This window comes from Hylobates moloch, unplaced genomic scaffold (genome assembly GCF_009828535.3).
Source record: "Hylobates moloch isolate HMO894 unplaced genomic scaffold, HMol_V3 SCAFFOLD_20, whole genome shotgun sequence".
NCBI classification, from domain to species: Eukaryota; Metazoa; Chordata; class Mammalia; order Primates; family Hylobatidae; genus Hylobates; species Hylobates moloch.
Genome location: NW_026652295.1, coordinates 35,971,854 through 35,984,081, shown reverse-complemented (window position 1 = coordinate 35,984,081; position 12,228 = coordinate 35,971,854). Strand labels below are relative to the sequence as shown.

General features: G+C 45.1%; 1 protein-coding gene across 1 annotated transcript in view; it reads right to left on the bottom strand.

Moving 5' to 3' along the window:
• Positions 1-10,250: 10,250 nt before the first annotated feature.
• The window catches only part of RNF8 (ring finger protein 8), a 41,614-nt gene continuing 39,636 nt past the window's right edge, over positions 10,251-12,228 (bottom strand). Inside the window, exon 10 of the transcript XR_004245637.2 lies at positions 10,251-12,122. The gene's annotated coding sequence lies outside the window, so the exon portion shown is untranslated. The remainder of the gene's footprint in view (positions 12,123-12,228) is intronic.

The following is a 12,228-nucleotide window of genomic DNA, read 5'->3' as shown; positions in this document are numbered from 1 at the left end:
AAATACAAAAAATTAGCCGGGCGTGGTGGCGGGTGCCTGTAGTCCCAGCTACTCGGGAGGCTGTGGCAGGAGAATGGAGTGAACCCGGGAGGCAGAGCTTGCAGTGAGCCAAAATTGAGCCACTACAGTCCAGCCTGGGCGACAGAGCAAGACTCCATCTCAAAAAAAAAAAAAAAAAAAAAAAAGAAAAGAAAAGAAATCCCCATCAAAATACCAAAGTGATTTTTCACAGAGTTAGAAAAAACTATCCTAAAGTTCATATAGAACCAAAAAGAGCCTGAATCATCAAAGAATCCTAAGCAAAAAGAACAAAGTTGAAGGCATCATGGTATCTGACCTCAAATTATACTGCAAGGCTATAGTAACCAAACCAGCATAAAAATAGATATAAAAACAGTATAAAAATAGACACATAGATCGATGGAAGAAAATAGAAAACCCAGAAATAAAGCCACATATCTACAGCCAACTGACATTTGACAAAGTCAACAAAAACATACACTGGGAAAAGGACACACTTTTCAATAAATGGTGCTGGGAAAATTGGATAGCTGTATACGGAAGAATGAAACTGGGCCCCATCTCTCACAGTATACAAAAATTAACTCAACATGGATTAAAGACTTAAGTTTAAAACCTGAAACTATAAAAATACTAGAAGAAAACCTAGGGAAAACTCTTCTGGACATTGGCAAAGAATTCATGACTAAGACCTCAAAAACACAAGCAACAAAAACAAAAATAGGTAAGCGGGGCTTAATTAAACTAAAAAGAAATAATCACACAGCAAAAGAAATAATCAACAGAGTGAACAACCTGCAGAATGGGAGAAAATATTTCCAAGTTATTCATGTGGCAGGAGACTAATATCCAGAATTTACAATAAACTCAAACAACTCAACAACAAACACATAAATAGCCCCATTAAAAATTGGGCAAAGGACATAATAGACATTCTTCAAAAGAAGACAGAGAAATGGCCAACGTGCATATGAAGAAATGCTCAGCATCACTAGTGATCAGAGAAATGCAAATTAAAACCAAGAGATGTCATCTGACATCAGTCAGAATGGCTTTTTTTTGTTTGTTTTTTTTGAGACGGAGTCTCGCTCTGTCACCCAGGTTGGAGTGCAGTGGCGCAATCTCAGCTCACTGCAAGCTCTGCCTCTCGGGTTCACGCCATTCCCCTGCCTCAGCCTCTCCGAGTAGCTGGGACTACCCGCCACCACGCCCGGCTAATTTTTTGTATTTTTAGTAGAGACTGGGTTTCACCATGGTCTCGATCTCCTGACCTCGTGATCCGCCTGCCTCGGCGTCCCAAAGTGCTGGGATTACAAGCGTGAGCCACCGCGCCCGGCCCAGAATGGCTATCATTAAAAAGTTTTTAAATAACAGATATTGACAAGGATATAGAGACAAGAAAACGCTTTTACACTGCTGGCGGGAATGTAAATCAGTAAAACCTCTAAGGAACACAGTATAGAGATTTCCCAAAGAACTAAAAATAGGACTACCATTCAATCCAGCAATCCCACTACTGGGTATCTACTCAAAGGAAAAGAAATCATTATATCAAAAAGATATGCCGGGTGCAGTGGCTCATGCCTGTAATCCCAGCACTTTGGGAGGCCTAGGTGGGTGGATCATCTGAGATCAGGAGTTCGAGACTAGCCTGGCCAACATGGTGAAACCCCGTCTCTACTGAAAATACAAAAAAATTAGCCAGGCATGGTGGCGGGCACCTGTAGTCCCAGCTACTTGGGAGGCTGAGGCATGAGAATCACTTGAACCCGGGAGGCAGAAGTTGCAGTGAGCCACTGTACTCCAGCCTCAGTGACAGAACGAGACTCCATCTCAAAAAAAAAAAAAAAACAAAAAAAAAAAAAAAAAAAAAAAAACCTGCACTCATTGTTTATCACAGCACTATTTACAATAGCAAAGATATGGAATCAACCTAAGTGTCCAACAGTGGATGATTGGATCAGGAAAATGTGGTATATACAAACAATGGAATACTACTTATTCATAAAAAAAAAAAATCGTCTTTTATAGCAACATGGATGGAACTGGAGGCCCTTATCTTAAGTGAAACAACTCAGAAGCAGAAAGTCAAATATTGCATGTTCTCACTTATAAGTGGAAGCTAAATAGTATGTGCACATGGACATAGAGTGTGAAGGGACAGGCATTTAAGACTTGGAAGGGTAGGGAGCAGAAGGGGAAGGTGATGAGAAATTACCTAATGAGTACAAGGTACATTATTTGGGTGATGGATACTAAAAGTCAAGACTTCACCGCTAGGCAATATATCCATGTAACAAAATTGCACTTGTGCCCCTTAAATTTATACAAGAGAAAGTAGTTTAGGTGCTGTGCTAGGGGGCAAAAGGACAAATATAGATGAGATAGTTTCAGGAAAAGGGCAGAAATCAAAGAAGATTTTTGCAACATTTCATGACAATGTGAGGTGGGAAATTAAAGAAAAATAAAATTAAAAAGAAAGAGAAATAAGCTTTTCTGTATTAGGCTGACTTGACCCAGAGGCAGCAACAAGCACAGGCCAGACCCAGGAAAAGTCTTAACAATATTATCTAACATGCTCTGCAGACTCTCCCAGCACTCCCTCAACATAGGGAGAAGAAAAACAAATTTTCCTTTGTTTTATGGTATGAGTTTATAGATTCTTGTTCTCTGTAACTAGTAACTTCAAGTATTCTCTTTTATCTAATAAGTACAATGAAGGTCATGAGAAGCCTGAGCAGGCCTGAACTACAGCTGCCTGGGCACCATAGTGAAGGTTATGAGATAAGCCAGTCCAAGTCTCTTTAGGGCAAAACCTAGATAATAGATATCTGGGTTGCACAGCAATGGTCATGTGCAATCCTAAGTTATGAACCTGTTACAATTTAATTAACTGTCTTTGTCCTGCCTCTGTATCCCTACTTTCAGGCCACTGTAAGCTTACCCACTCCCTTTTGTGAAGTGTATATGAAAGTCAAGTGCTGGCCGGGCGCGGTGGCTCACGCTTGTAATCCCAGCACTTTGGGAGGCCGAGGCGGGCGAATCACGAGGTCAGGAGATCGAGACCACGGTGAAACTCCATCTCTACTAAAAAAATACAAAAAATTAGCCGGGCGTGGTGGCGGGCGCCTGTAGTCCCAGCTACTCGGAGAGGCTGAGGCAGGAGAATGGCGTGAACCCAGGAGGCGGAGCTTGCAGTGAGCCGAGATTGCGCCACTGCACTCCAGCCTGGGCGGCAGAGCGAGACTCCGTCTCAAAAAAAAAAGAAAGTCAAGTGCTGTCTTTGTTCTGTGCCCAGTCTTTGGACATTAAGTCTGCTGGGTCTGATTGCACTCAATAATAAAGATATCCTCCTGTATACACCCCAAGGTCTCTCTCTGGTCCTCCTAATTCCACAACAAATGCATAATTTGTTCCTGCTGTTGCAGCTGAAAATTAAAGAGAAACGAGAGTGGGAGATTAAGAGGTATAAGAAGAATATATTATTGAAAATGAAGAGTTCCTATGGACATTTTGTTTAATATTTATTCTTATTTTTAATATCTGTAAGACAAATATAGCCACAAGAGCAGTATATTCATGTATATACATATATATGTATGTACACACACACACACACAGTTGGTCCTCCATATCCATGGGTTCTGCATACATAGATACAACTGAGTGAGGACCCAAAATATTCAGAAAAAAAATTCTACAAAGTTCCAAAAAGTAAAACTTGAATATGCCATGTGTCAAGTGCTATGTTGAATCCAAACAAATGATGTGTAGGATTGTTTAGGTATTATAAGTACTCTAGAGATTATTTAAAGTATACAGGAGGGTGTGCATAGGTCATATACAAATAGTATGTCATTTTATATCAGGGACTTGAGCATCTGTGGATTCTGGAACCCATGGGGCATCCTGAAACCAGCAATCCCCCACAGATACCAAAAGATGACTCTCTCTGTGTGTGTGTGTATGTGTGTGTGCGTTTACACTGTTCTTTGACCCGGCAGGTAGTTTCCCCAGACCCTGGACCTCCCTACTTTCTACTTATTAACTCCCTCCTATTTTCATTTTCCACCTTAACCAGCCCTGAATCCAAGTTCCATCACTTTAACCCCTATCCATCTCCATGGTACCCCATTACCAAATCCCAACCCTGGGTCCATCCAGTTGCATTTTCTCCAGATGTAGGGTCTGCCAGGGAAAACCACACAAAAGTGCCTACTGGTGTCATAGACACCCATGGCCCCCTCATCACCATGCCCCCACACAGCCCAGCAATCCTTCTGTTTCCCTAGTGAGCACTCCCCTGTTCTCTGCAGTAGCTATTTTAGACCATCTCCTCCTTCTTCCAACCTTCCATCCAAACACCTCTCTCTCTTCACACTTGTCAGAAGATCCCTTTTCAACTTCACAGCATAAATAGAAACCATCAGTAAGAAAATTCCTCAACTTCCCTCTTCCATATTTTCAGACTTTTCTTTCCATCTCTATTCTATTTTTTCTCTTCTCCTGAAATATAATAAGTGCTTATTTTTCACTCACTCCCTAATGCAGGGCAAATGGTTGTTTTGCCTCTACTATGCCACTAAAACTGCTCTTCCAACAGCCTCCTGGTTGCTAAACCTGTTGCTACTTTTTAAATATCTTATCTTACTTGACCAAACAGCAACCTTTGACCCAATCGACCATTCTCTACTTCTTGAAGCACTGCTTTGCTATATTGGTCAGGGTTCTCCAGAAAAACAGAACCAACAGGAGAAAGAAGGAAAGAAGGAAGGAAGGAAGGAAGGAAGGAAGGAAGGAAGGAAGGAAGGAAGGAAGGAAGGAAGGAAGAGAAAGAAAGAGGGGGAGAGAGAGAGAGAGAGAGAAGGGAAGGAGGGAGGGAGGGAGGAAGATCGGTTATATGGAATGAGCTCAGACAGTTATGGAGGTTGACAAATCCGAAGATCTTCAGTCAGCAAACTAGAGACCCAGGAGAGCTGACAGTGTATGTAGATCTAGTCCAAAGACCTGAGGCTTGAGACCCAGACAAAACTGATGTTTCAGTTCAAGTCAAAAGGCAGGAAAAAAAACTGATGTCCCAGCTCAAGGCAGTCCCGTAGGAAGCAACTCTGTCTTACTCGCCAGAGGGTCAGCCATTTGGTTCTGCTCAGGCCTTCAACTGATTGCATGGGGCCCACCCACATTAGGGAGGGCAATCTGCTTTATTCGGTATAGCTTCAAATGTTAGTCCTATCCAGAAATACCCTCATATACCTAGAATAATGTTTGACCAAATGCCTGGACACCCCATGGCCCAATCATGTATACACAGCAAGTTATTTATCACATTTGCCCTCTCAGCTATATCACCATTTCTATCTCCTACCTCTTGCCTCCTACCTTTTATTGGTTTCTGCAAGCTGCTCCCTTGAATGTCTGTTATCCTCAATGTTCTGTCTTGGGTAATTTTTCCCTCGCCCACTCTCCCTAGGGATTTCACCCTCTCTCAGGACCCCAATGACCATCTATACCTCCATGAGTCTCACATTTGTATCGCCAGGCCAGCTCTCACCTCTGCACCCTCAACTCTGTTGAGAAGCCACAAAATCCTTATGATTGACACCTTCTCCTCCACTCAAGGGCAGCAGCTCCTTCATGTCTTGATATGGGCAGTGATTCCATAAGTTCACTTATTGGGGCATTTCTTTTGTCAATGTCAACCACAAGGGTTACTTGAGTACATTTCACATGTGAATTTTCCCACAACTGTGAGAGGAAGGTCTTGAAGCAACAGCTCTCCTGCCCCAGCACTTATGCTCTCCCAGTTAGTGGATACTTATCTTGACAACCAATTCAGTGGATGCTGGTATGGGTGTGGGTGTAATAGCATATGGCACACTTAACAACATGTGACGATTTGCTTTTGGGCGTTGTGAAAGAGTAAATTCTCAAATCTACACAATCTAGGACAATTTTAATAATTTCCAGCCATGGCTATGAAAGTTGATGGCCAGAAGACTATGAGGAAAAATCTAAATCTGTGTGAACAGCAGAGGGGAGCATACAAGTCAGCATACATAGGAACTCTGTACACATTCCATGAAATTTCCTTTTTGAGATGGAGTCTCGTTCTGTTGCCCAGGCTAGAGTGCAGTAGCGCAATCTCGGCTCACTGCAACCTCCACCTCCCAGGTTCAAGCGATTCTCCTGCCTCAGCCTCCCGAGTAGCTGGCACTACAGGCACGTGCCACCACACCTGGCTAATTTTTGTATTTTTAGTAGAAACAGGGCTTCACCATGTTGGCCAGGCTGGTCTCGAACTCCTGACTTTAAGTGATCTGCCCACCTCGGCCTCCCAAAGGGCTGAGATTACAGGCATGAGCCACCATGCTGGGCGAAATTTTCTTTTTGACATCCCAAAACAGAACTCATGCTTGCTCAGCATCTCCAGTGCCTTCCCCAGACGTGTTCCTCTCCCTACGTTATTTCAGTGAACACTATGACTGAGATTGTTGTCCAAGGCAGAAACCCGTGGTCATCTTTCCCTCCAGGCTGTCCCTCACCCCCACATTCAATCAATCATAAATCTTGATCTCTCATTGCCTTCATTTCTCATCTATAAAATGTGAGACCTTGTCTCTACTAAAAAAAAAAAAAAAAAGAGTTCCTCATCTAAAGTACTGGTAACAATGCTCAACCAAAGTTATTGTGCTGCTACTAGCTAACATGATTATTTATCTCCCCAAACTCTACAATCCAGTCACACAGAATGCCTTTCAAGAGGCCATGCTGTCTCTCGCCTCCACACCCTCCCACTTCCTTGTCTGCTCCCCAGCCCTATCCTCTCCCCAGTCTTACTCTGCTGACCCCTAGTCATCCTTCAAGTCTTAGCTAAGATGCCACATGCTCTTGGAAGCTTTCCATGCTCCTCAGTCTGGGCTAGTTGTCCCCTCTCAGTGCTTTTTTGGCTGCCAGTACTATGCCTACAAACACTTGTTACTCTGTGTGTTCTTCACAGGACAAGCTCCAGAAGGTCACGTATTGTGCCTGTCTTTTTCAGGGTTGTAACCCTAGTAGGTAACACAATGTCTGGCACGCTAGGTGTTTGGTAACTATTTGTGCAACGAATGAATGTGAGCACTTCTTCCCCAGGGGTTCAGAAGCTAAGTTCCCCTTAGAAGCGACTGGGCAACTCCAGAAGAGCAGGGGAAAGTGAGTAGTCCGGCCGGGCGCGGTGGCTCACGCCTGTGATCCCAGCACTTTGGGAGGCCGAGGCGGGTAGATCACGAAGTCAGGAGACTGAGACCATCCTGGCTAACACGGTGAAACCCTGTCTCTACTAAAAATACAAAAAATTAGCCGGGCGTGGTGGTGGGTGCCTGTAGTCCCAGCTACTTGGGAGGCTGAGGCAGGAGAATGGCGTGAATCCAGGAGGCGGAGCTTGCAGTGAGCTGAGATCACGCCACTGCACTCCAGCCTGGGCGACAGAGCGAGACTCCGTCTCACAAAAAAAAAAAAAAAAAAGAAAGAAAATGAGTAGTCCTACCCTTCACATTCAGGCATGGGAAGAGAAGGTAGGGGAGACTCTCTCTGTCCCTTGAATTTCAGGACCTGACCTGTGGCAGAAGGGTAAGGAGATTTTCCAAACGGGAAGAGGATAGCCACAGCTGCTCTGTGAGGACTGCACACTTAGAAACAAATTACATGACTAGAAGCATTCACTGGGAAACCGGCCTGCTCTCCAGGTTAACCCTCAAGCCCCACGCTATGATCTTTGAGTCAAGGGCAGCTGCCAGCTTCCAGGTCATAGCACGCTTGGGAGGGGTTTTCCCAAAAATCAGGAAAGACGCTACCCATGACAACCTGTGCCTTTGCTGGAAGAAGCCAGAGCTGCCTTGCATGGTGGGAACCTCCTGGGTAGAAACCATGTGTCCCAGAGGAGGAAGGGCTAATATCCAGACTCACGTGGCTCAGGGTGAAATGTAGTTCACATCATGCAGCACTGTCTCCAGCCCTGGAGAAATGCCTGGTGCCCAGCCACAATGCCTTTTTTCTCTGTTAAAAGAATTTTTGTAGGAGGCTGGAGGTGGTGGTTCATGCCTGTAATCCCAGCACTATGGGAGGTCAAAGCGGGAGGACTGCTTGAGCTCAGGAGTTCAAGACCAGCCTGGGCAGCATAGCAAGATTCTGTCTCCACAAAAAATTTTAAAAATTAGCTGGACGTGTTGGCATGTGCATGTAGTCCTAGCTACTTGGGACGCTGAGGTGGATCACTTGAGGCCCAGAGTTCAAGACCAGCTTGGGCAACATAGTGAGATCTTGTCTCTACAAAAAATTTTAAAAATTAGCTGGGCGTGGCGGCACGTCTTTAGTCCTAGCTGTCCAGGAAGCTGCGGCGGGAGGATTGCGTGAGCCCAGGAGTTTGAGGCTGCAGTGGCCATGATGGTGCCACTGTACTCCAGCCTGGGTGACAGAGTGAGACTCTGTCTCCTAAAGTAAAAAAGCTTGAGGCCGGGCACGGTGGCTCACGCCTGTAATCCCAGCACTTTGGGAGGCTGAGGCAGGCAGATCACGACGTCAGGAGTTCAAGACCAGCCTGGCCAATATGGTGAAACCCCGTCTCTACTAAAAATACAAAAATTAGCCAGGTGTGGTGGCATATGCCTGTAGTCCCAGCTACTCAGGAGGCTGAGGCAGAAGAATTGCTTGAACCCAGGAGGCAGAGGTTGCAGTGAGCAGAGATCGCGCCACTGCACTCCAGCCTGGGTGATAGAGCAAGACTCCGTCTCAAAAAAAGTAAAAAAAAAAAAAATTTTTTTAAATAATTAAATTAAAAAGCTTGTAGAAGGCAGGCTTGAGGAAGTACAATGGAGCACACCGACTGGCTGTGCTGAGGACTGAGGCTATGCTGGTTGCAATGACATCCCTTGCCTCCACCCCTTCCACACTTGATCTTAGCCAAAACGCCGAGAAGCGATTGCCTCCACCCCTTCCACCAAGTGTATATCTTATCTATATTGACAGCTATGAGGAAGGAAATGGGGGCTATTTACAGGGGGCGTCATGACATCTACCTTCTCCCTGGCCTCTGGGATGAGTTCTGGGTTCCAGTGGTTATGGTACTGATGGTCAGCAGCAACTTGGTTGAGAAACTGAGAATTCTAAAGGTGTTGGTGATACCAAAGGTGCCAAAATGTGGCCTCAAGTTTTTGGAAGAGCCGTTCCCCTGCCTCTGTAGTGACACTGCTACCATGCTGGGCAATTCCAGAGCATTAGGAAGGAGAAGCATTCTTAGACTGAATGGTGGCTTTCTCACAAGAACAGGGAAGACCTGGGGTGAGCAGGCTTCAGGAGTCAACCATGTGGGGAGATGTCAGTGATGCTCCGGTGAATGTTTCACCGCCTATCCAGGGGTGGGGAAAGCTCCAACTTACAGCGTTTGCCAATTTCCATGGTGTGAATACTCCCACCATGGCTGATTTCAAACTACCAACATGACCTCACTGAATGTAGAGTTGGGAAGAGATGCACACCATCAGCTGCAGAGCCAGGGCGGCACTGGGAGAGGCCCAGGGAAGATGGGGAGGAATTGAGATCAGGAGAGCACCCTCACAGCCAGGCTGAAACTCACAAAGCCTCATGGTCCTGAAAACTTGTCCAGCCCTATCCACCACTAGGTTAAGTTTGGTGTCAATATTCGCATCAGAAACATTCGGCTGTGCTTACCTTGACTGAAGTACCTGAGGCTTCCAGAGGTCTCCTGGGTGCCTGCCTACACAGGACAGTGGTATGTGGTGCTTCAGAGCCTATTCTCCATGCTAAGGGGCCAAACTGGCCCTGAAACCTGCCACAGAGATGCCCTTGAAGGCCCCTGGGTAGAGCTGGGTAGAGGCCCAGGAGAGCTTGATCTCTAAGGAGCTGGTCCCTACATCCTGAAGGCCAGTGGGTGGTGGTAAAAGCAGCAGACTGCAAAGGCCTGGGCTACCCAGGTCCTAGAGATGTGAAACGTCAGTTCTGGATCTCGGGATGGGCCTGCGTGGAGGTTGAGGAACGTGAGGAAACACCCAATATTGCTAGCTCAGTAGGTAGCAGTGCGTAAACCCCTCCCACAGCATCTGATAAAACCTTTGCAACGCTTTTGACACCTTTCTAGAACATCAGCTCACAATGGTTGTGTTTTGCTCATTGCCATACCAAACACCTAGAGCAGTGCCTAGTAAGAAAATGGGCATCTGATAACTATTGCTGAATTGAATTTATTGAATACATGCAGAGTACAAACGGCCCCAAATCACAGCATGTTGAAGTATTCACAGAGCCTGAAGGAAAGTGGACAGCAGAGATAGTGGCTCTGGAAATTGGATGAGGTGGGCATCTGGAATGTAGTAAAGCAGCAGCGAGCAGGAGATACTGCTTGGCGACTAGATGAGCTCAGGTAGCCCATCACTGGTACATTGTTTGAGGATGCTGTAGACAAAGGAATGACAGCATTGGAGTATTTATTGAATACCTATCACAGGCTCAGCCCTTTCCTAGGATTCATATACTTTTCTCAACAGAAGAATCAAGAAGATACTTCATTATTTCTCCTTAATACAAGGCCCCATCGTCTTCCCAGGAACCCCACACTCCTACTGCCTCAACTCCCATTTGTGGGAGAAGCTGAAAAAGCTGACCAGGTAGGAAGTTTCTTTCTCTGAATGAAGCTAACTAGGGTTCAGAACAAGCCCTTGGCCTATTGTGACCAATGGCAGATCCTGTTTCAATCAGGCCCCACACCTATGAACAAGTCTGTGTCTCAGAGCAAGAGACAGATAACAATTCCAGGATTCTCCTGATCTTCTTAGATTAGGACCACAATACAAAATAGACATTCCTTCTCTTGATTTCTATGTCAAATTTAGCTAATCATTGGATTCATCAGAAGCCTAGGGGGTTCGGTGTCGAGATAAACATACCTAGGGCACCCCATGTTTCTGGGTTATCCTTAGATACGATGAGGTGGAGAGATTCCAGTCACAGAGAGAGGCTGTAAAGAGCAAGCAGGCAGTTGGAGAGAGCTACCAATCCCAGACACTCCAGCAGTTATGGTGACTGCCTGGATGGTCACTCACAGAGGAGGAAAAAGTAGTGAGAGAACTGAAGACAAGGGGGTCTTTCTATACAAGAGCAGCCTCCAATCAGAGAAACAGATGATGGGTATCCAGCTATTCAATCCACAAAGGACAAAGTCCCCTGCTTTGGCACAGTCTGATTGACGGGATGAAACATGCCTAGAGGTAGAGTGAGCCCTTTCTAGGTTAACATAACCAGATATGGGACACCTGCCATTCACTGCAAAGTGCTTCATATAGCTGGCTGCATTCATCTGCTTAATAAAACCAGATAATGAAACAAACCCCCTTTTCCAGTTCCCCAGAGCCCTGCTGTAAAGAATGTGCCTTTAATTAGAGCCAGACTGCACAGCACTGGGGCTCAGCTGTACTATAGTTTGATGCTGCAAGGCAGAAAAGTTACCATGTATTTTCTAGGCAAGTAAAATGCAGATGATGTTTAATATCAGATCTCTCTCCAAGGAAAGAACATTCTGTAGCTCAGACAAATAATGCAAGTTTGGGTTAATTTTTGGTTTGTCTTTTAAACATAGCACATTCAGGCTTTTGTTTGTGATCAGGGCAATAATGACAGATACAATTATTTAGAGATGAAGAAACCAAAACCAAGACACAAGGAGGCTGAGTAACTTGCCCAAGGCTCACACAGTTACTAACAGCAGGGCCAAGATTCAAACTCCGCTAGTCTGGCTTTTAATGTTGTTGTATTGATTTATTATTCTTTTTAGTCTGTCTTTAAGAGCTCACTTTCCTAGATGTTGTGGAACATTTGAGAGGGATGTGGTATTCTGAACAGAGGGGCTGCAAATCACTCTATGTCCAGCAGCTGTGGGATGGAATGGTCAGTCTGTGAGGTCAGTCTCTGTACATAGTCTTCAGGCTCAAGTCAAGATGTCTCTTCTTGGCCAGGTGCAATGGCTCATGCCTGTAATCTCAGCACTTTGGGAGGCCGAGGTGGTAGGATTGCTTTAGCCCAGAATTTCAAGACCAGCCTAGGCAACATAGTCTCTATTAAAAAATAACAAAATAATTTTTAAAAAGGTATTTCTTTTTAAAATATCTTTTTTCCGATACTGGCTACAGGTCCCCCACCACCCCGGCTATTTTTTTGTAT